The sequence below is a fragment of the Aedes aegypti genome, chromosome 2 (assembly GCF_002204515.2).
Source record: "Aedes aegypti strain LVP_AGWG chromosome 2, AaegL5.0 Primary Assembly, whole genome shotgun sequence".
Lineage (NCBI taxonomy): Eukaryota > Metazoa > Arthropoda > Insecta > Diptera > Culicidae > Aedes > Aedes aegypti.
In genome coordinates, this window is record NC_035108.1 from 138,056,436 (window position 1) to 138,076,637 (window position 20,202).

At 37.1% G+C, this 20,202-nt stretch overlaps 1 long non-coding RNA gene across 1 annotated transcript; it reads right to left on the reverse strand.

Moving 5' to 3' along the window:
- Nucleotides 1-362: 362 nt before the first annotated feature.
- On the reverse strand, nucleotides 363-715 carry LOC110675344. The gene is made up of 2 exons (XR_002499390.1): nucleotides 613-715; nucleotides 363-499 (listed from the first exon to the last, which is right to left on the reverse strand). It is a non-coding gene; the product is annotated as an uncharacterized LOC110675344 (long non-coding RNA).
- Nucleotides 716-20,202: the final 19,487 nt, after the last annotated feature.

Consider the following 20,202-nt stretch of genomic DNA (forward strand, 5'->3'; position numbering starts at 1 on the left):
GCAAAACATTTAATTTATTTTCATATTAGGAATAGCATGTTAAAATACATAAACATCCATCATGCACCATTCATTAAAAATAGAGCTTTTACGCCCCTCGGTTTTTCGGAATTAGCTTAAGGTTAAGATTAATTGGAATCATAGCTCAAATATTCATGAACACAAATCTGAAGAACCAAACAACACTCTGCGCTGAAAATTTGATCAATTGAGCACCACAAATTGATCAAATTTTTATCGCAGAATGTCGTTTGGTTCTTCAGATTTGTGCTCTTGAAAATTCGAGGTTTAACTGCATCTTCACCTTAAATGTAGAATTCACATTGAAAGTTATTTTAAAAAATCAACCGAACTGTCAGGAGTTTCGGAAAAAAGATCGGATGACCGTAATTAAATTTATTAAAAAGGGAAATTATGGAATTAACAATTACCTGTAAGCTTTGCGTAGGTACCACTATCCAGCTTCTTCGAAAGACGTTCCATATCGCTCGGTGATACTCTTAATCCGGAATCATAAATTTGATTATCAGTTTAAAGTTATGCGAGTGAAACAATATAAAAAGTATAAAAAATTAGTAAATAATAAATTAAAAATTTAAATAAAATGCTTACCGGTTGTTTAAAGGGTTGGTACTATTTCACGGTGACAATTAGGGGATCAATGGTGAGGTGGGGGCAGATGAAGCTGTACTAGCTATACTCGGACCAGTCCAATGTTTCAAGATGAATCTGGGTAGAAATTAAATTAGAAACTGGACTCCAATAAAGAACGGAATCATGAATACAAATGTGGGATTACGTTGGACCGGTTTGGTGGCTTCGCCGCACTCATTCGTTATTTTATGCTGAATAAGTTTGGTGAAGACACCAAATCGATCCGTCTTAATTCCGCACTTATAATGTGCGATGTGCGCCAAAATTTGAAAAAAACAAATCGGTGAACCATACTTACAATGAGCTTCTTCAGTTCCCAACAACAAGACCGAAATCCGGACGCCTGGTCGGAGACGTAGCAGGGATGAATAGCTACCGCCCGGCAGCCCCACAATGATGGAAACCCGACGAATCTGCACTACAGCAAACTGCCGAACACAAATGTCCCAACAACCAGTTATGGCCCACTCCGATGGTAAATGAGGAGCCTGCGGAGAAATAAAATTCAGAATTTAATAAATGCCAAAATCATTCGGTCAACCGTACTTACAGCTGGGGTTTTTCCTGGACTAACACAAGAAACGAGGCCGCACAGCAGCCCGGCAGCAGCAACACGACCGGAACCCCGACGTCTGGCCGGACTCGTAGCACGGACGAATAGCTACCGCTCAGCAGCCCCACGATGGCAAACCCGACGAACCCGCACGACAGCAAACTGCCGAACAGAAATGGCACAACCCGATTCTGCCCGGACTCGCAGCAGGAATGAAGAAGCTGCACAGCAGCACCACAAGCTCTGATTCGGTATTAGAAAAGAAATCCGTCAGCAGCAACACGACCGGAACCCTGACGCCTGCCAAGCAAAGATGACAAACCCGACGAATTCGCACACCAACAGCAACTACGGAACACAACTGGCACAAACTCCACAATTACGGTCCACTCCGATGCCACAATCCACCGAACAATTTTTTTCTTCTAATTAATTTCGCGGAGAGACTTTTTACATGCGCACGGGCTGAGGGTTGAAACAATAATGGCGTCGATGTTAAATGGCAAAGCCCAAAGCACTGAAAGAAATTTTCAGCCAAAATAAGGTATTTTCTACCTAATCCGGAGAAAAAACCTAAATAGTTGATTTTGGGTAGTTTGGAACTTAAGCATTTAACCATACATTGAATTGATAATATGCTTATAAAATAAATTCGAAATGGCTCCAGAACTCAAACAACAATTTGATTCGCAATCATTCGCACGATCCTAGTGGATGAATGCAAAAGATAAATAATTTGATCATCCTTCAATGTTCAGTATACTGCATATATAGTGATGCAAAATTATTTGAAGTCCATTTTTACCTAAAATTAAGTAAATTTCGATAAACTCAAAAATAGGGTAAAAATTATGTAATCATGAATTTAATTTATACTCAAACAGGGACTATAATCGCTTTACTCAATTTTGGGTATTTTAAACTTATTTTTTGAGTAGAATGGTTTTTCCGTGCAAACATCATTTTTTCATTTGTGTGTATCTACATCTAAAGAATCTGACAATTGTTCGCTTTGAAAATTTAAACCCGTTGTTTGGTTCGCTTTCTGGAAACTCGAGGTTTGGGTTCGTGTTATAATCATCTTAATGTTGATTCATCACTGTTGTATGGTTTACAATGTCCTACAAGTAAACTGTCTATACATATCCACTGTTTACCCGACGAACGAGGAGATAATATTATTGCGGAAGATCAGAAATGCTGTGCTCGTATGCGATACGTGCTTGAGTTTTGCCCAATTCGACGAAAGGCACATTGAAAAACGAATGTACGAAATTGCTAAGAAATTGGAAGACCTCGCGGGTGTAGTGGAAATCGTGAAAAATTTCGATCAAACTGTGAAGAGAGTTGTGTGCGAAGAACTAGCACGAGCGAATAAGCGTGATGCAGCTGCTCTCAGTGAAAAAGACGATGTATCCCACCGAATGGTTACACGCTCGTCTGCTAAACGGAGAAAAATGGACAATTTGGAGAATCGCGTTGATCATCAACGCCAAAATCAACTTTTGCGGAAGTGTTGAAAAAGCGTGCTGAAAAAAGAGTGATGGAACAACCAAAGAAAGTTCAGCCGATTCAGAAACCAAATCCAGTGGTCGTTGTGAAATCTAAGGCAGGTGTGCAAGTTGAAGATGTACGAGCTGAGCTGCGGAAGAAGGTGGATGCTAGACAGCTAAACGTTGAGAAGGTGATGAGTGGAAAATCCGGCGAAGTTGTGATTGCGTTGAAAGATAAGCAAAGCGTGAAATTGTTAAAGGAAAACGTTGAGAAAAATATGGGTGGCTTGTACGATGTGAACGTTAGAGAAAGTATTAAACCAGCTATCAAATTGATCGGTATGAGCGAAGAAATGAATGAACAGGAACTCAAAGAAACCTTCAACTCGATCAAAACATAGCTTTCGAGAATCTCAAGCACTTCAAACTGTGCAAGTTATACTGCAACGAAAAACTGCGGTTCAATCATGTCAGTGCAATCATTGAGCTCGATGCTGAAACGTTCCGAAAAGTGGAACAGGGTGTCTACTCGTTTACCGAAATGAAATTCCCTGATATTTCCAGGTTTTTTCCGGGTTTTATAAATTAGTTCCAGGTTCAAATAATACTTTAATTTTTCATGACCAAAACAAACTTAATTTACACAATTTAGACAATCTTAAAAAGTGTTTTAAAGTGTATTCACTCTTTTAGACATTTTAAAGCAATGTGCTAAACATATTGAAGCTTGATTCGAATATTCATATGAATTGTATTCAATAATGATGGTGTTTTGTTTGTAAAAGTTCTTTCCATCATCGTGTTTAAAACACGGATAATAAAGTTCCCGTTCAATCGAACCCGATCTGTATAACATTTACAAATGTGGTCATTTAGGTAAATGATTAATTGTTTGCATTTCATTCGAAAACTTTCAAGAGCTCTGCATGAATCATGGTTGTAAAAAAATAATTCAAAGTTTAAACAACTTCCAGATTCCAGATTACTTATCCGGAATCGTTTTTTCCGAAACCGAATATTTTCCAATAATTTTAGAAATTGTTTATGAAGCATGGCTGATTTTTTTGAAATTAGAAAATTCAGAAACCTCTTGCTTGAAAAAAGAGACTAAACAGTAATCAAAAACCAAATCGAGACCTAACAGGAACCAGGAGAAAAAAGTTAGATTCTTTATGGAATCAGCCTGCACTTTTAATGATTTTCTCAAGGAATTTCATCAGAAATAATCTCAGGTATTTGCCCAAAGATCCAGATATAACTCAGAATTTTTCGTTAAATTGAATAAATGGATAGATATTTTAATTTGAGAGATTTGAATTTTTCTCACGGATTTCATTTGGTGATTATTTCCCATAAAACCACTTCAAGAATTTTCCCAAAGAATTTCTCCAAGAATTTTATTTTAGATATCTTAAAAAAAACCTGATATTTTCCAAAAATAATCACAGAATAACATATATAATTTCAGATATTTTTCAAGAACATCTCTAGTCCCCAAGGTTTTTTTTTGTGATTTGCCCATTGGTTTCATAGAACATCGTCCAAAGGCTCCCGTTTTAAACATGTTGCAATATTCAACCTGAAATGCCTCCAGGGATTTCTCAGGATTTCCTACATAATTATCCTTCAGCATTTCTTTAAGGTGGCACGGGAGACCGTGTTATTTTCCCCATCTTTCGTCTCACTCTAACAATTAACTTTGTGGAAGCAAATCTCGAGTTTTAGTGAACTGATGAAGTTGAAAATTTATTGGGTTGTGCACTACATATATAGAATCATAGCGATACATTTTCGCATCGATAAACCATACCCCCGATATACCGGATCACCCACAGTGACGGATCACTTTGGCGTTCAACATCGGATAACTCGCTCAAAACATAAACGTGGACGTAAAACATATTTTTCCCATGTTATACTATTTGTCTTCTACCATTTCAAAAAACAAATACAAAAAAATCAAAAACAAAAACAAAAACAAAAAATCAAAAAACAAAAACAAAAATCAAAAAACAAAATATCATAAAAAAAAAACAAAAAAAAAATCCATTGGTAATGTTAAGCACGACATTCAACCGCTAAATAACGGTGTATTTGACAAATGTTTAGTTGGTACCACACAGCTATCATTATATGGTCGTTTTCTATAAGAAGTACCGTCAGCATTCATAAGCTCCCACAGGTAGTAAAATTCACATGTTATAGCATAAAATATGCTCGTTCGCTTCGATTAAGTATGAATTCATCTTTGGAAAACATTTTTCTTGATTGTTGATTCTAAATACCAAATATTAGCACTTCTAACTAGTGATCCATAATATGAACCAGGATATGATTGTTTACTACGGTTATGGATCACTTCTAAAAAATGTAGATTTCTGCCATTTCATGCAATGGATTCGACATTTTCGAACAATAGCACTAAGTATAAAACTAATAAAACATCAAGGTTTGTAAATTTCATTTTTTAGTAGACAAAAATGGGTGGATAACATGGTGTGGAGCGAAAACAGTACATGTCTCAGTTGCTACAATGTAATATAACAAAAAATGGCATTTCACCATTGTTTTCAGCTCTAACACTGCTAATTTTTGCAGTAATATGTGACACATTGTTAACTTTCGCTAAATTATGCAATACAAATGCATTGAGTTGAAAATCTCTTGATTTTGCGTACTGATCCGTAATATGTCACAATTTGATCCACAATATGAAAATTGATCCATAATATGGTTTTAAGAAACCGATACAATTTTTATGCAATCCTATGTGAAACTTACACTCAAAACAGTTTACTAACTGAAGTTCCAATTTGAAACGATTCAATTCGTGCTTTTAAATTACAATTTTACGTTATCCATGTCGTTTTATTGAATTTTATAGGTTGGACTCCACACTATTTGATCCATAACTGAGGGGTCGTGGTATGGAGTGGTTCTTGGGATTTGCTTCTTGAAATGGATAGAGTGATTATGATGACGTCCCGTGCGGTCTTAAGATTTTGACTAGGAATTTCTCTGAGGATATCTTGAGAAATTACTCCAGAGATACCTTCTAAGTTTTCTTTGGAAATTCCAGAAACAGGAAATTCCACTAACAGTAACTCCTACAGTAAATTTTAGAGATTTCTCAATGAAGTTTTCCCAGATTTTTTCAAGCATTCTTCCAAGAGTTTTTCGTGAAGAATTTCCAGCAAGAGTAACCTCTAAAAAAAACTTGTGTAAGTTGTTTAGTAATTTTTGATAAATGAGGATTTTTAGAAAAACACTTGACGAAACTTAAAAGTAATTGATAAAATTATTTAAACAAAAAGAAACAGATCAATATTGAATCTCTGTGTAGCAACTCCTTGAAAAACAAAATCGCTACGAAATTGTGTAGGAATGATCGGAGGATTTCTTGGAAAAACAGCTATAGTAGTAACTAATGTGGAATCTTAGATGAACTTTTGAGAATTCTATGGTATTTTTTTATTAGATTCATTGAGGAATGTTGGGAGAAACTGTAATCCTTGAAATACAGAGGAAATTCCAAAAATAAATAATAGAGAAACTGAACGTTTCGAATATGAAATGTCGAATATGAAATGTTCCTAATAGATTTTCTGATTACTTACTCGAGGAATTTATGTAACAATTCTTTGGAGTGAATGTGGACATAATGGCGTATAAATTCTTTAAAAAAAATGCGTGAAAGCTTATGAATTAACCTCTGCGGGCTTCTTGGAAGATATTCTGTGGGAATCTTTGGAAGATCTGATAGAATTACAGCTGGAACATTCAGTTGAAGAATTAGTGAAAAATATCTCGAGGAAGTCTTAGAATAGTCTTTGGGAAAAAAAAATTAAAGTAACCCCTAAGGAAATGACTGGAGGTAGTATAATTGAAGTGCTCAAAGATGTCGTGAACCAAATACTGGTGACATTCCCTTAAGCATCCTTTGACAAATTGCTGGTAGAATTGGTAGTGGAATCTCTTGAAGAATTCCTGGAGAGAATTCTGTATTAGTCCCTGAAAATATTACAGATGACATATCTGGAGAAAACACAAGGAAAATTCTTGGAACATTTTCTCTAGAAATATGTGAAGAATTTCAGATAGAATTAGTTGAATAGTCTCGTAACAGGCTCTGAAAGTTTCTCGAGGCTTATAGAATTTTGCATCAGAATTCACTACAAGCAAGATAGTGAAAAGAGATCCTTTAAAGACCATATTGGTTAAAATAGAGACCTTTCATTATAAATAGAGACTTATTAGAGATTTGAATAATAATAGAGACCAAGTCTCTAAAAAGAAATCCTATACTGATCAAATATACCTGAAGATATTTGATGTTTAGTAAAACGATTAAGTTCCATACCTGAAAAGATCATCACTGAATAGCTTAAGTAACGTTATGATAGCGGCGCAGCCGCTTTTTTTTATTGAAGTAATGTTAATCTCTGGATTTTGACGCAAAAATCCTTTGTAGTGAACATATTCTACCATGAATTACTACCCCAAAATTTTTTCCCTGATTGTAATTCAAATTCCCTGAGAATTCCAGGTTTTTTCCAGGTTGAATAAAATTCCCTGATAATTCCAGGTTTTCGAGGTTTTTCCAGGTAGTAGACACCCTGTGGAAGTCATCTGGTGAGCGAATGTCAATCGAACGTTAAAGAATGTGCTAATTGTAAGAAAATGAACACTGATCGCAACTGAGACACAAACCACGCTGCGTGGAGCGATTCATGCCCGGTGTACCAGAAGCAACTTGAACAGCGTAAGAGTTTCGTCGACTATTCGGTATAGCAACTATTGCCCTGTCACGAAGAACTCGAAAACAGTGAGCACAGCTGTGATGGAAATATAGAAGCAGTCGAAACTCCTGCTTTCTCAGGTAATTTGATTCAGAGTATATGGCCTGCCGAAGCTAGGCATGGTACTGCCCCCCACCTGAATTTAAACGCACTTCAGATAACTTGTCCATTGCCCGATTCTGACGACTTTCTCCCTGGATCCGAAGAAGTTTCGCGAAATCCCTTTGGCGAAAACTGCTGTTCTGCTGGATATTCCATAGCAGTTGAAATCCCTGCTTCGTCAGGTAATTTTGCGAATAGTATATGCCTCGCCGAAGCTGGACAAGATGCTGCGCCCTTTTTAAGCCAATGCGATTCACAGAACGATATGACTTGCCGATTGCCCGATTCTGACGACTTTCTCCCTGGATCCGAAGAAGTTTCACGAAATCCCTTTGGCGAAAGCTGCCGTTCTGCTGGATGTTCAGTAACAGTTATCCCTGCTTTGTCAATGCTCGTTGGTGATACTGGTCTTCAGGATTAAGGCAACTGTACAGGAATAATAGAAGCAGTCGACACTCCTGCTCCGTCAGGTAATTCGATGGACAGTATATGTCCTGCCGAAGCTAAACTTGATGCTGCACCTCTCCTAAATGTATACGCATTCCAGGCTGATGCTCCGGAAGAATCTCTTCGCATTTACTATCAGAATGTCAGAAGCCTACGTAGCAAAGCCGTCGATATTCTTACCGCTACGTGTGAAGCAGACGCTACGTGTGACTGAAACTTGGCTTAACGATCAATTTCATTCTGCACAGTATACACCGTATACCGTAAAGGCCGTTGTGCTGTCAGCACGGGTAAATCCAGAGGCGGAGGAGTTCTGATTGCTGTATCGAACCGGCTGATCACCGATGTTGCCCCTATAGTAACAGAAGACCTGGAACATTTGTACATCACTTTACAGTGCTCTAATAGGAGATTGTGGATCGGTGTAGCATACCTTGCTCCAGATATTTCTAGCGATTTTTCAACAATCGACCGTAACTTATCTGCAGGCTTGATAATTCTCCTCAACATCATCAGAGTTCGGTGACATACTCTAGAGCAGCGTGCTGCCAGTGCCTCTTTGCGAGGGAGCCAAAAAATGCTAAGCAGCGAGGCAACGAAAAATGAGCGAGGAAGAAGCAGCACAAAAAAAAAACCGAGTTAAATTCCATCAAAAAAGGGTGCTCTCTCAACTCCCCGAGGACTGTCTGTTCGGGCGGCAGACTCGAGAGTTCGTTTAAAGTGTGAGTGATGGTGAGCATCGCAACGAGAGAGAGAGAGTGTCTGAAAAAATCCTCGCATTTTTCTGCACTCTCACTCGAATCGCTTGAGGATCTGTGTTAAAAATTTTGAGTTTATTTTTTTCTCCTCAGAAAAACGGCAAAATCGCCTCCTCTTTGCCTCGCAGAGGAGTTTCTATCAAGCCTGCTTATCTGCCGTTAATACAGTCACTTCAGCCATGCGGTACGGCGATGTTCATGTACTGTTAGGAGACTACAATCAGCCTCATCTTTGTTGGAAAAAGGCTCCCACTGGCGTTGTTATCTTGGATGCCGAAAAAGTACTTTCAATACTGCCAGCTCGAAATTCGTCGATGGAATGTCCTTCAATAATATGCGACAGTTGAACACTATTACAAACGTTCGCGATCGTCTATTTATTAATGAAGATGCTAGTACACATTGTTCAGTATTTGAAGAACTAGATTCGTATGTATCAGCCGATCTTTACCATCCTGCGCTTGTAGCTGTATTGAAAATTTCGTTGCCGTGTACGTTTGTGGATGCAGCTGCGATTAATCGGTACAACTTCAACAAAGCGGATATTGCTTCTCTTAATATCGCTTACGAGAATATCGACTGGACCCAAATAGAAAGCATGAACGATATTGACTTGTCTGTTAGCTTCTTCAATCGAACAGTGACATCTATGTTTGAGCAATACATCACTGTTGTCCAACCACGTTGCAAACCACCTTGGTCGAATGCCTACTTACGTCGCTTGAAACGTGCACGCGCATCTGCTCTGAAAGCATATTCCAGAGAACGCAATGATTATACGAAGCACTGTTTTGTGTCTGCTAGCAACCGCTACCGCCGCCATAATCGTTTTCTGTACTCCAAGTATGTGGAAAGGAAGCAGTCGGTGCTGTTTGCTCCCGCAAGGCTATAAGCTAGTGTACGCTGATGACTTGAAATTGTACCGTAATTCGGGGTGTAGTTGATCAGTGGGGAGAAGTTGATCATTCACATACCCACATGTATAAACTGTCAATAGAGCTATAATTTGATTTCAATTAGCACAATTTCTGTGATGTCGCCTAACCTGACAGCTGCTCTTGATATTCCTAAATTCGATTTGACATTCAAGATAATTATACCACGGAAAAAGAGATTTTTAGGGAAATGTTTGATGAACTGTTGAAGGGTTCTTCTTCAAACAATCGATTATTGCCAAGGCTATATGAAGACATCGTTTAAATAAACTATTTCATACATTCCAGATATGTTCTGTGAATCCAGTTTTGAATTTGCATTGTGGATAAAAAGTCATTTTACGAGAAAAATATGTATGTTTTGTGAGCAAGTCGCTAATTTCAAAGAAAATTGCATACCTTTAGGCGTTTAATGTGGTGTATTCTGTAAATCTTAACATTCAAATCTAAAACTGACCGATAAATCAACAAGTTGTAAGATTTTAGAGACTTGATTCATATTCAGTGACCCCAAATTTAGTGAATAGCATATTTCTTTACTTTAGGAAACCTATCACAATAACTGATCAACTTCAACCCGGAATTAAAACCTCCAATTTTTGATTTCTAAATATTGTTTTGTTATTACGAGAGCATTTCGTCAAAATTTCGTTTGTATAACTCGATAAACATCCAACCAGTACAGGTTTTAAAAATATTTGGATGATAATACACGCATCCTACTAGGAGTTACAGAGCAGAATCGCTCAAAAGTGATCAACTTCCCCCCATTTTACGGTACCTCCATATTCGTTCTACTGGTGATTGTCTTGAGCTTCAACGATTGATTGACTTGTTTACTGAATGGTGTAATCGAAATCTTCTTATTGTTAGTGTTTCTAAATGTTATGTGATAAGTTTTAGTCGAAATTTGTGAGGTTTGCTTTAAGATTTCTTCCTTGGGCCAATAGATATGAGCTGCCCCCATACGAAGATAGTTGTCAACTTTTGAGAATGGAACCATTGTATATAAGACGAAACCATCAAAAAGCATTATTTGTAGCTAAATTATTAACTAGTAAGATAGATTCACCTAAGATTTTAGGAACAATTGAGATTCTACGACGTATAAACATAACTACGCTAGCGCTAACGCTAACCTAAGTATAGTCGCCCTTCAGTTATGGAACAACTAACGGTCACTTTAAAAAGAAAGCATGATTAAAAATCATGGCGACGCTGTAAAAGACAGAATCAGCACTCTGACACTGCAGAATACAGTTGTTCTTAATACCTATATAGAAGCCATAGTCTGTCCCTCTATCCTTCTAGTCCGCTTATCTGCAATGCTTGCATAAAACATAGCTTGCACACAAGCTACTAAAGGGTGGTATACTTTCAGGGTAGAAGATGTGAATGTTAAAGCATGAACGGTACGGGAAGTGAAGAATAAAATACGGAAACAATTACTCATTTCAAATATAGATCAGATGGAATACCATGAGCTGAGTAAATAGCATGAGTCAAAGTTAAAGCTTTCTTTTATTATACATTGCGTTCAATCAAGTGTTACAAATCGTTTTTTTACGTTGTTGTTTGACACAAATAACGAAACAAAGTATTTATCCCGAGAAAGGTGCCAGCGACTGCTGAATCTGCTGCAATAAGGAGGCCAACGTAGCTGGTGAAACGACGTATTTGGTGCTCTTCAAAGTCACATTGACAGTTCCATCGGTGTTGAATTTCACAGGTATGGTGTTGGCCTGGGTTGTTCCAGCAGTAACATCAGAAAACACACTTTTGGCGTAACCTACGATTCCCTTCACGGCGTTGAAGTCGTTGGCTGACAAGTTAACGCTGCCCGTTCCCAAAGTCATCATCACCGATCCATCAGCATTTCCAGTAACAGTTAATGGGATTTTGGCAGAAATTTGTGCATTGCACTGGTAGACCGCAGCACATGCGATGACAACGAGGAGAGCGATGGTTTTCATCTTGCGTTCGTGTACTGGATACGACTTAATATTTCAAACTCTTCAATTTGCTTTTATAGTCGCGGAAGACGCAATGCCTAATAATGATTGCCTTTCATCATGGTTATCATCTTATTGAAACAAGTATCAAAACGCCATTGATAACACACAATGATAAAAAGGACAATGCTTGTATTGTAAACCCTGTAATTGTGAACGAATAGTTAACATTTCACAATCATTGATAGAAGTATTTCTGAAACACCGAGCTGATTCAATTGTTATCTTTTACTATGACGATAGCTTATTGCCAAAGACCATTTCCTCCTTCATGCTCCAATTTTATCAGATGAATGGGCTAGAGTTTCATTTCGGAAACAAAAACTAACATTGTGAAGTTTTGGAAATGCGTCGTGCTTCTGGAGTCGGTTCTCCAATGGAAAAATCCTTAATGTATGTTACATCGCGAAAGCGGTCATAGTCAAAAAATGGATCATGAACAAACTAAGATGCTTCAGATAGAAATGTTTGCGTGAAATAATGCATCGTTAGGGGTATTCGAAACAGAATTTTCACTGAGATTGTGATGTGATTCCTAGACAAACTTCACTCATAATCTTCAACAAGTAGGGCCGGATCCTATTTTTAGGTACTTTTGATTCAATTCGGAAGTGGGGTTTTCGAAAGCTCATATTTGGCCACAATGTGCGTCGTAATGACGTGATTCTTATTGCTAAGTTTTAGACAAAAAAAAACCTCCCTGCCAAAGTGCATCATGGAAGTGCCCAAGTTACTCTGCACCCTATTAATGACGATATGTTTTTAGAATTTCCAGTGTGATTCTCACATGAGTTTTTAGAGATTTCTTTCTGGCATTTCTAACACAATCTGTGAATAATTTCACACGTCGGTCAAAAACTTTTTTGTCTTTTCACACATATCGACATCAAAAGTAGACCAACACAATATTAGAGTTGATTCACTTTTTTATCGAAATGTATGAAAAGACACAAAAAATTTCAATCGCGTCTACCGTCAATCTGGTTACAGTACACGTGATTTTGTCCTATTATTTTGTGAAACCTGGGAACATAAGGGAAACTCATTTTTATAAATAAGTAGACACCCTGATGAATGTTTTAGTGATTTTAATAATTTTAAGGTCATTATGTCCTGTCTATCATTAAGTTACATAGATTTATGATTTTTCGCATAGTTCTTATTGTCACATAAAATCTTACCGAGTTTATCGTGCCTTAATTCATAGAAATGTCTTATCGCGTTTTATATTCGAGCACCGGGCTCAGGTTCTCCAGCGAAATGAGTATGCAACGAATCTCTTTCGGATGTTCGGCAATTCACAGCATTGTACTATAAAAGTGTCTTCCGAACATTCCGAAATTGGTGCCACTTTTCTACGGGCTGGTAGTGAGCAGGCGAAAATCGGTTCTTCTCACTGCTGTCTAGGGCAGTGGGGCTTCCGTATTTATGGCCCCGGTGCAGGGATGAGAAAAGTACTGGAGCAAACATTTACCGCCTCTACATTTACATCTTTCTATACAACCATCAAAATCCAAAGCAAACCATGACGGTTCAAAACAAAAAAATGTCACGGCTCTTCAAAAATGTAATCTTCTTCTTCCTAACGTTTTTCAACCCCGAATGCGAAATGACTCGAGCACAGTGGTGACACGATTTTTGCGGTTTTCGGGGTTTTGCATTTTTGCTCGATAAAGGCAGTATGAAATTGAACTTGTTTATATGTATCGTAACGGAATGATTGTGGTCTTTCTGTTAGAGCTAATAGATTTCAATTAGTTGAAAACACAAGCAAAATATTAGCGATTGAATGATTTAACACTTTTTTCAATCATTCAGCTTGGAATGGCTGCCCGAAAATGGTCATAGTGGAGAGACAAAAACAGTCAAGCAGTGTGTGAACCGTTGGCAGCGCAACGCCTGATGGTATTGATGCTGCTGCTGCTTTGTGTTTTGGTGGAATGGCAGAATCGATGAACTGTGGTGAATTGTGGTCACAGTTCCCAAGACTGCCCCGGTGTGATTTATGCCTCTGACTTGGCTGGCTCCTCCTGGAGGTCCAGCAGTACGCGAAATCGGAACTCCAACAACGGTCGTTCTAAAAAAGGAAACGTGTACGATTCGCTACAAAGAAAATGGTCAACAAGCATAAATCCTCCGTCCCAGAAGGAAGCGTGCAGGTATACGCGCTATTGGCTTGTGTTTTCCACGCTGTGAGCCGGACCACGGGTGTGACGGGTCTTCTTGGGATTCATTGGAACGCTGCGGAATTGGCGGCGCTTACTGGCACTGCTGGTCGGTTGCACGAAATAAGCGGGACGACGTTGCTTTATCGTGCTGCGTGATAGTGCATACATAGTCACATTCTGCACATATATTTGCTATGCTTTTTTTGTTCGGTATCGGAGAATGCAAATACTGCTTATTCGAATGTTACCAAGTGGATTTATGGTTCAGGGTGATTCGAGAGAACTTGGGTAACAATAAAGATGCCTCTGTTTTTGAATAAATTCAGTAAGTACGATTGCAATCTAGTGACTGTGACTATGCCAGAAATGGAACAGATTCAATCTACCCAAATGGTCACCAGATGGTGAAATAAACAATTACAGAATCCTTTTTACATGAACGTAAAATGCCAACTTATTTTAAGGCTTTTGGGTACTTCAGGAGTAATCATAAACATTAACTTTATTTTTCTAATCAGCCTAGATAGCAGCATAGCTTCGGTAGCGCCATCTCCCATTTGAGAGATTTGTGTCATCGCCATATTGGAGCCTATTTCTTCATCTACCCGATGGAAGAAGAAAAAGAAGGGAAGGAAACAGAGGTAGGGTTCCTTGAACAGGGAAAATCGCATGAGAAATGAGCACATGCAGCTCCATACCACAATGGGTTCACACAGCGCCCTAAAAATGCACTGCAAAACGCATGAGCGTCAAGAGAGCCTAAAGCTTATTACCACAGCGGATTAAGAATAACAAAATGTCCTGAAGATTCAGGTTTCTGAAATCAGTTCCCCTCAATAAGAGTTTACCATAAAGTGACCAGATATATTTTGCTCTAATCCGGGACAAATATTATAATACTTAGAATATACCCTGAAATATCACATAGAAGGTGTTAAGTTTCTATCTCTTCATACTATCGCCAAAAAGTGGGTCTTCATTTATTGATGTTTTGAGAAGGAATTATAAGATTTTTTTTAATTTAAATTATGTATAACCATTTCGTCTATTCTATTGGTGCCTTTCACCGGGGCGCATATGGATCACTTTTTGTAAGCTTATTATGAATTAAGCTATTGTCAGCTATTTAATTAGATATAATGTAACTTTTAAGAAACATTTAACAAATTATAAATAACTTTGAATGAAACAAAAATTTAAAATGTGACTTTGAGGTGGAACTATTACCATATTGAAACATATTTTAAGATATAAAATCAGTCCTATTCACTTAATGTGGGTCCCCTGAAACTAAAAAAATAACTCCTTTTTAGAACTATGAAATATGGTCGTCTCTGGGCTACCAATGGTGTGCTCGGGTTTGCATAGTTTTTGATAATTTCATAAGAATTATTTCCTTGTTTAAACATAGGCTATTCTTTCAACTTTTACCGGTTTCCTTACTATTGGCAATTATTTAGCTTATATTTTAAATGGGAATTTTATCTTCTTTGAATCAACGGCAGTTCTTTTTAGTAATACTGGCATAATAATTGTTTGCATTACACTAGCTTAATTTTTATAAAAGATTTTACTTCTTTTGATCGTAGGCTGTTCTTTCATATTTTAATATTTTGCATAGTTAATAGAACTAAGGCTTACGATACGTTTATAGAGTATTATTTAAAAAATTGAACCGAACGACTCACTGAACACTTAGGGTCAAGAAGCTAACTGTTTCTCTGTTTGTTGTGAAAAGAAGAAGCTAGACTTGTGATTGCTATTAATTATTTAGTTTACTTATTACTATCAGAAGGATTGAGGCAAATCGATGCTACAGAAAGACGAATAAGTCGTAAACCGTTTTAGTAACTGTCGAAAGCTGACTACAAACGCAATGCGAAAACCTATGCTGGCAGCTATTACTGCTAGTAGAGAAGTGAATAATTGCTTACATTTATAAATTCGTTCAGCATTGACTGTTTCTTGAACTAACACTAAAGAGCTGTTTATCAATGATGATTTAAGCTTCTTTCAGAATAAACTGTTCTACTGTGAAATTTAGCTTTGAAATCCATTACAAATGTATGTTAACTGTAGTTCACTATTGTTTTCAATTTCGGCCAAATGACATGAAATAAGATCATTTAATTGCAAAAGTAAATTTTAGCATTTCGCATCATTTGTCCGGATGTGAGCAATTTTTTGTTTGAATGAGCAAGATTTTCGTAAATTGAAGATATTTCTGTCAAAGAATATATTTTCAGGACTGATATTTTTAAGCATGTTGGTTAAACGTTAAATTACTGTATAGCTAGAATAACTGAATAGTAAAACAGAACAGATGATCATCCTTTTGAAATGAAAAAATCTATAAAATATTTGGACTATTAGTCTGCTTTAGATTCTCATGACTTTCTTCGTTTCTTAAATTCCAATTCTAGAAACCTGAAATTCGTTAAATTTTTGTTGAAATTGTGTGCAGATTTTCAAGAACTGAAATAATTGACTCTCATTTCAAATTTTAGTACGAGTTAACATTTACTTTGGAAGCTTTATGTTTTGTATATCTGTCTCAATACTCATAAGAAATTGTCACATATTGTATGTTCTATTGTATATTATATAATAAATTATATCAAACATTTGAAAGTGTATTTTGAAATTATAATACAAGTTGGCTGTCATACAGATGATAAAATGACAACAAGTGGTCAACTGATCAAATCCGGGACGTTTTCCGGGACGCTTCGTAATGCGGGACAGGATGCTTAAATCCGGGACTGTCCCGCACAATCCGGGACGTCTGGTCACTTTAGTTTACCAAGTAATTGGAATGGCAATTGCGCGAAACCTGGTCAGTTACATATCAGATGATACGAAGTTCCATAATCGGAGTCACAGCTATCACACACAAATGACTCAGCACGCTGAATATTTGTCATGTGATAGTTGAGCCGACAGTGGCCAGTCAAGGTTTAGACCAAAATACAGCAATTCTGCTTTGACAGATTGTTACATACTTTTCCATCTTAGGGGATGGCATTACAAATAATGTACAATTTAGTTTGACAACATGAGTCCAAATTATTGTAATATTGCTTGTGCTGAGTAGCCGCCCAACAATTTCTGAAGCTTCACACAGCACTTCGAAATTGGAATAGGCTTTACATTTACACTTCTTCGTCGAAATTTTTTTGAATTTATTCTGGTGAATGTGTTTTTTAGCTTACATTCTGAATAAGACATCTTCACGTCTGCTCAAGCTAATGATATTCCTATTCATACCAAGAATATTGTCTTCCATTGAAGTTTTGCAAGATATGTACCGTAAAACGGGGTAACTTTGATAATGCGGGTAACTTTGATAATGCGAGACTCTCAACATACCAAACGAAATAACAAAGTTCCTATTAATCTGTTAAGCAAAACGAATGCAAAAGTAAAGAGTATTAGTATGACACTTCATGTTAAAGCTATTTCTGTTGGAATCAAGTACATTTGAGGATTTATATGCAAATATGGAAAATTTGTAAGATTTTATCAATTTTGAAATGCTCTCAAACAATCGCTTCTACGATCACTATTTGATGAAGTCATAATGAATTCGTCACTTATACTTGACAGCCTAGTTATAGTAGAACTCGAATTTGGTCTCAAAACTATTAGCGAATACTATTTTTACAAACTGGGGCCATTTTTGTAATCTAAGTCAGAAATTTCCATATAGCGTTAAACGCCTAAAGATATGCAACGCCCTACAAATGTTCTATAATTCATTCAATTTTGTTCGAGTGATGCTTCATTATCAAAGTTACCCCAAAACAGAAAACCGACTTTCGATTATATGAAAAATTATATATCCATTGAGAATAAATCTTTTGGAAATCTATCAACTGGAATCGATAGTTAGGATACCAGTACTTGTTTTAAAAATATGAATTAAAATGTTTTGAAACAACATGCATAAATATTCAAGTTTTCTTCGAAAAAACTATCAAAGTTACCCCGTTTTACGGTAAGTGAGTTCTGGCAAGTTTTTACCGATCGTCGATAATACTCTTCGGGTAGGGCTGAAAAAGATGCAATGTGATATGTATGTGGCAATTTCAAAATATATTCAATACCCACGAAGCCATATCCCATATGGAAAAAGTAGGCATTAAGAAAATAGTGCTCAAACTTTGAAGTTAGGCTTCTTATACTATTGTTCCTAACTTTTCAGTACATTTCTGCATGCCAAATTGCTATTAATCAGGAAAATATATAAAATTGAATCTGATCCGCGTTATTCGGTTGCTACTTGTATGAAACGTTAGTATAGAGACTGGTATGCTTTGATTTACCTACATTAGCGCGCATAAACTTCAAATAATTTCATAGCATTTCCAAACAAAATGTGTTTTTATATTAAAAAAAAGACACGGACACCGTCATCCGCCATTAAGCTGCACAGACTGTAACTTAACACTAGACAACGGACAAGCATGCTCCAGTGGCACAGCCGAAAAACATTTCTAACGAAAAGTTTCAATTGCAGAAGCGGGAATCGAACCCACACCACATGACACGATGCGATTAAATGGCTCAAGACACTAACCGCACGGCCACGAGGCCCACTAACTTATTTGTATTACATGGCTTTAGTACATTTGGTCAAATGACGTTTGGACGAAAGTACATTTGGTCGAAGGGACATTTGGTCGAATGGACGTTTGGTCGAATTACCTTAAGAGCCAGTTCGCGAGAACCGCAACCCCCTTTCCAAGGGAAGTTGTATTGATGTTCTCCGATCAGGCTGAAATTTTCAGGGATTGTTCTTCTATATAAATGAAGATGTTTTGCAAAATATTAGATTTTAATATTAGGGGGAAGTGGGACAAAATGACCCCCAATGATTTCATGTTACTAAACATGCAAAATTACAAAAACTGATATAACTATAGTAAAAGTGCACGGGTTATGTTAAAATTTGGCATGAATACTCTACGTTATATAAAATTTGAGATTGGCATGGTATATGGATTTTGAAAGTACTTCAAATCGAGAAAAATGAGTTTTTCATAAAACAAATTAGTGATTTTCAAATCGATTTTTTTCTTACCAACCGAACAAGGTCAAAAAACTAAATATGACGTTTTGTAGGGTAACTCAAAAACTCAAAATTAATTTAACTGCTATAATAGCGATAGTAAAAATGCACGATTTTGTGTGAAATTTGGCATGTTTACTTTACGTTATATGAACTTTAAAATTACCTTAAATTTATTTATCGGCATATCGGTCTATTTTGCTCGAAGTAAGAGGGAGCATGGAGAAGAAAGCAATGAATACTAGATGGATAGGTACCGTAAGGGAACGGTTTAGCCGGTTGTTATTATTTTACATACAAAGGTATCGACCGTGATAATTTTTATTTTAAATTTATTTATCGGCATATCGGTCTATTTTGCTCGAAGTAACATCTAATCCAATTTCTCTCGTCGTTCCCTTACGGTACCTATCCATCTAGTATTCATTGCTTTCTTCTCCATGCTCCCTCTTACTTCGAGCGAAATAGACCGATATGCCGATAAATAAATTTAAAATAAAAATTGTCACGGCGATACCTTTGTATTTAAAATTACCATTTGGATAAAAAAAAGTTTCAAATCGAGAAAAACCTGTTATTTTGTAAGATTAGTTTTAGGGGTCTATTTTGTAATTCGAGCGAATTCACGTGACTCATCTGAAGTCATTGTCGATCAAAGTAAGCATGCATATTTCAGATGTCATCCGTCGACTCCCATAGTAATCCAGTCACATAGAGTGACAACTGTCGATAAACTCGAGTGACAGAGCCAAGTCGAGCGAAATTTTTGGTCGACAGTGACTCCAGTCGAGTCGTTTTTGATCGACTCGACTTATAAAATAGGGCCCTTATTTTTCAAATCGACTTATTTTTGGTCAACCGAACTAGGGCAACTCAAGGGCTTTCAAAGGCTCTGACAGAGTATAACAAAGAAATGAGACGAGCAAAACGGAAATCATGGGTTTTCATGTGTGAAAGCATTGAGAAAACTCCCGTAGCTGCTCGACTTCATAAAACTCTTTCGAAGGATCACTCCAATGGTTTGGGAAGTCTTCAAAGGACTGACGGTTCACTCACTGTGGAACCTCGTGAAACACTGAGTGAAATGCTAAGAATTCACTTTCCTGATTCAATCCCACAAACGAGTCTAAATGCTGAAGGTGTCATACTTGACGTCTCAGTTCCACACGGGTTCCTATCAGGGGACTCAGGAACAAAAAGGGACGCAATA